The sequence below is a fragment of the Argentina silus genome (assembly GCF_951799395.1).
Source record: "Argentina silus genome assembly, chromosome: 15".
Lineage (NCBI taxonomy): Eukaryota > Metazoa > Chordata > Actinopteri > Argentiniformes > Argentinidae > Argentina > Argentina silus.
In genome coordinates, this window is record NC_139669.1 from 2,797,702 (window position 1) to 2,802,492 (window position 4,791).

The following is a 4,791-nucleotide window of genomic DNA, read 5'->3' on the forward strand; positions in this document are numbered from 1 at the left end:
AGAGGTGCCAGAGGTGGACACAAGGCTGATTAAGCACCATTTTTCTCTCTAACCCTGCCAGTCCACTCATACTTGACTGAGTGTGTGTGTGTGTGTGTGTGTGTGTGTGTGTGTGTGTGTGTGTGTGTGTTTGCATGTGGATTTATTGCTTTGTTTTTTGGGTGAAATAATTCTATTGTCTATGACAAAATTACCCAAAAATAAAACCAAAATCTCTTGTGTTTGTTTGCAATCGGATCAATAAGTCCTATTGGAGTTTGTTGGACACAATGCTGTGTACACTACAGTATATTGACCACATACTGTACCCAAGATACAATTCAATATCGGCATTGGCAAAATTGAATGAAATCTCATTCAATTGAATCACTACTGTCAATTAACAACAACTGTTTATGAAAAGCAGCATATTAGCTCAATTCAATAGCTCTATTTTGTGTGGTGTAAATTAAGGGGAATATACAGAAAGTATTGCTGTGGGGTATCTGTTGTATCAACGATTTAGATTCCATACATAAATGGCTTGGATGATTGGACACTCCATTACATCAGATAGTGCTACAGTTTCATATGCATGATTGTTCAAACACACTGCATCAACAACATGGAAGGATTGGGCAAATTCGCAAAGGAGAGTATAATAGACACAAGTCCCATTTTATTCCATAAAAAGGCATTTATTTGTATTGCTTTTTAATAGGCAATCGTTGGTTGACCTTTTGCATCTCAGGGCCGAATGTTTCATCTTCACCCGGTGCTATTTTGAGGAAGTGAGGAGGGAGGAGGAGGGACTCTGTGTGTGTGTGAGTGTGTGTGTGTGTGTGTGTGTGTGTGTGTGTGTGTGTGTGTGTGTGTGTGTGCAGTGGCGTAATCTAATGTAACTAACTTAACCTGTGAGACATCACAGGTACTAGCATTACTTTCAGCACTCTGGACAGTGGTCGGCGCAGCCCTGGCTACCCACAGAATGAAGATCAGCACAGCCGAAAGAACCACTTCATACATCCTGGAACAGAACCCAGATCAAACAGATATAATTATGGACCAGTAGCAGAAACACCAAGCATCAATCTGATCCAAAACACAGCAGCTCATTACACAGTGGACCATAGGCATGCTCATAATATGACAGGTGGCTATTAAACTTGTTTCAATAACTGGCACAACGGCATTTGCATTATACAATTAGAGCCTGTCACCAACACCCCTCCCATCCCCTACGACAACAAAAAAACTATACAGATCCACGACTCACTCGTCTCCAAAACCCTGGCTCACTCGGACGTTCTCAGGAGTCCTACTCAGCTAGTAGTGGGTTAACAGCTACATTTGTTTTTAAAAATGTTGATTTTCGGGAGTTAAATGCCTTCTGTTCTCTTTTAATTTGTCTTTTTTGAGCACCACTTCCTCAGCGTTTGAGGCCTTTCCTCTTATTCAATCCCCAGTTTAATTGTTCAACATCCCTCAGGCAGGCGTGTCAGATTTGGGAAGGGAAGCTGCAGTAGTGGGCTTCAAGGGGAAGAGACTGGCTCTTGGGGGTCTGTCTGATACTTTAGATGAACCCTTGGTTTCTGTTGAACACAAGGATTCTTATTGCCTAAACATTTCTTGTGAAGAGGCAATAACTAAATTAACCCTTTGATAACTGTAACCAGTTTTCCTTACATGAAAATTAAGCAGTGCTTAGGACTGCACAAGGAGACCCCAAATAACACATTTCTGAAAAAAACAAAAACAACACTCCAGACTCTGAATACTTTTTATTCAGCTTTTGAGCCATACAAATATTATTTCACATGAAAGCCTATGCAAAGCATAAATGTATGATTACAGTCCTTAACGCCCGATGTTGCATATACGCAACAAAAAATTATATTTCTCTTTTACTCAGTCATCTCTGGACATCTTATGAGCATTTTGCATCCATTGAATTTCAGAAACCCTTTTGACCATGTGCAAGACTCTTTTGGAAGAGCACAATTTCTGTGTTTACAGACATGTGATTTCCGCCATTTTGCAGAGAAAACGTACGCTGGTGTAATTACAATCGGCCACCGGAAGGCGCTGAGAGTGTTTATTAGGATCTCTTAAGACCTCTTCTTTTGTGAAATGGGAGTTAAAGAGTTAATTTGTGCAATGTTGTCACAACATGTTAGACACTGTTACCAAGGGTACACTATGAAGGGCTTAAGGTTAGCAGAGAGCATATTATATTACGTTTTGTTTTTTTCGTTTTTTTATTTAAAGGTTATATTTTTGGAGTGTGGCAGTTCCACTCTTGTATTTTCCCGTTTTTATTGTATAGAGATGGTAGAAAAAGACAAGAAAGTAAGGAGGAGAGGGCATGTCCGAAGGGCATGGGACGCATTCCAACCCATGCTGACAAGGGTATATGTGTGCACTGTAGGCCATTTTGCTAGACAACTGGATCTCCCCAGGCCACATATTGTAATATTTTAAGCTTTAAGGTGTTTGGTCACGGTAAACAAACTCCACTGACATTCAAATTATTACTCAAAACATCAGGGGGATAGCGTGCCTCTGATTTCTCTATAGACCACCATGAGAGACTACAATATCCTGAGGGACAGCATTGTACTTCTCCCCAATAAACTATTGTTGTAGGCCTGGCGTCACGTCTGAATGAAACAGTCTGAATGAAATGGTCCGCGTGCATCGATTTATTTGCTAATGTCTTCAGGCTTATCAACATTTTCAAATGAACACGGAAATGAAAGGTAACCAGGCAACAAACCCCGAGCAATATGAATCCAATCTAGCAGACGGAATTGAGATATTTTCATTTATTTTAATTGGACCGACAATTTGTTTGTCCCAGCCATCTATCCCTTCAGTCAAACATTCCTCCATCCATATTGTGTCCCCCATTCCTTTTGGAACTTGTTGCACTAATGCACAGCCATAAATCTATCCGTTTTTTTTTCTTTCTATCCTCTGTAGTTTTCTTATCTGTAAATCAAATTGCCTGAAGGTGAATAAGTCTTTACTTTATGTTAAGTATTTCCACATCTGAGCCTTTGTGCAGAAATTGAAAGCATGGCCTATTCAGCAGCCAACCTGTCCATTTGCCAGGTTGATAAGTGAAGGCCCCTGGTCCCTCCTCTATAATTTCATTCACCCATCCACAATGAATTCATTTACACAGGTCTTCAAATGGCTTCAAATGCGCCGCTTTTTTGTCTACTGCTCCGAGGTCCCAGATAATGTAGGTCTTAACTAGAATCCCTTTTCATTGTCCGCCTTTAATCTTTTCACGTTTGAATGAGCGACTCCAAAAGGATTTTAAAGACCTAATTTAATCCCCCCCTAATTTCAAAGTGACTGTCACATTACCGGAGACACAGGGGGGCGGAGGGGAGCCTCTGGCTTCGGCTCCCTGGCCAGGGGAATAAGGGGAGAGGGCAGGAGTTAAGTTTGAGAGAATAGGAAACAGAAACAGAAACGGAGAGAGAGATCAATGGTGGAGTGTCTCAGTGCCATATCTGGTTAGAAGACCACATGCATACCACCTGTGTAGAGCTGACACGGTGCGACTGATCCAGGCCAGTCACATGTAGGATATGTGCACATGAAAGTTGTAGTTATCTGCTAAGGCATGTGTGAATGCACGGATCAGGCAGCCAGCATAGTGCTACAAAAGGAAGATGGTAGGTTGGGGGCGGGTCAGTTCAAGTCGTGCTTTTCGTGTTTTTGTTTGCTAATTCTTGTTGCTAATGCTAATGTTTGCAAAAAAACCTAACCCTTCCCCTTGCTTGACAACTTACTCTTACCCCAACCGCTTGAAGTTAAGACCTAACCCTAACCCCAACCGTAACCATTCAAAGTCAATGCCTAATACTGCTTTACTGCCATAAGTCCAAGTGCTATGTAGTTGCGTTGCTAATGTAGTGTTATATAGTTAGTGTATTACAGTTTTTAAATTATTTTATGCCCTTTAGGAGTGCCTCATGGAAATGTGCTGATTGTATGCTGCAATAACGTGGAGGTGAGCATGTGTGGTGGCGTTATACTGTCGTAAGCACATGCACATTTTGCAAGGAGATTATGTTGGACTATGTTGGATCAATTGACTATGATGACTTCCACTTCTGCTAGACGTGATGTGAGCAAATCACAATAGCCTGCTTTTTTCTAGCAAAATGACCCCCCAGGCTTTGCAAACCTGCTTTCTTTATAATATTGATTTTCAAAGCCATTCGCTGAATAAACTGTTTTCGTTCAAACTATGATGGCAAATGATAGAAGCAATCCGCTGAAAACATTCTATCTCTCTCTTTCCGAGACAGCGATTCCCAACGCTCCACGTAGGTTTTAAAAGTTTGAGGGCATTAAACAAAACAAAAGCGAAAATAAACAAAACCAAAACGCACCAATGGAATGTGTCATTTCAACCGACCTATTCAAGCAATAAAAAGAGTAAATTGCATGGAAATCTGCCAAGATAACAATGAGGATTGTTTTTGTTGTTATTTTTTTTTAAATCCCATTTGTCTAGGGAATATCTTGTTTTGCATTTTTGCCAGCTGGTGTCAATACGGGCTAAACCATTCGTCTGCTCTGAGCTGTTATTTAAATGGTAGCCCTAAAAAAGTCCTCCCACAGAAACACCTCACTTTAGACTCCTGAAGCAATTTGTAGGCTGTCAATCTGTATTTGTGTCCCAGACACAACACACACACACCAAACCCACACATACACACCAAACTCACACACACACACACACACACACACACACACACACACACACACACACACACACACACACATCCA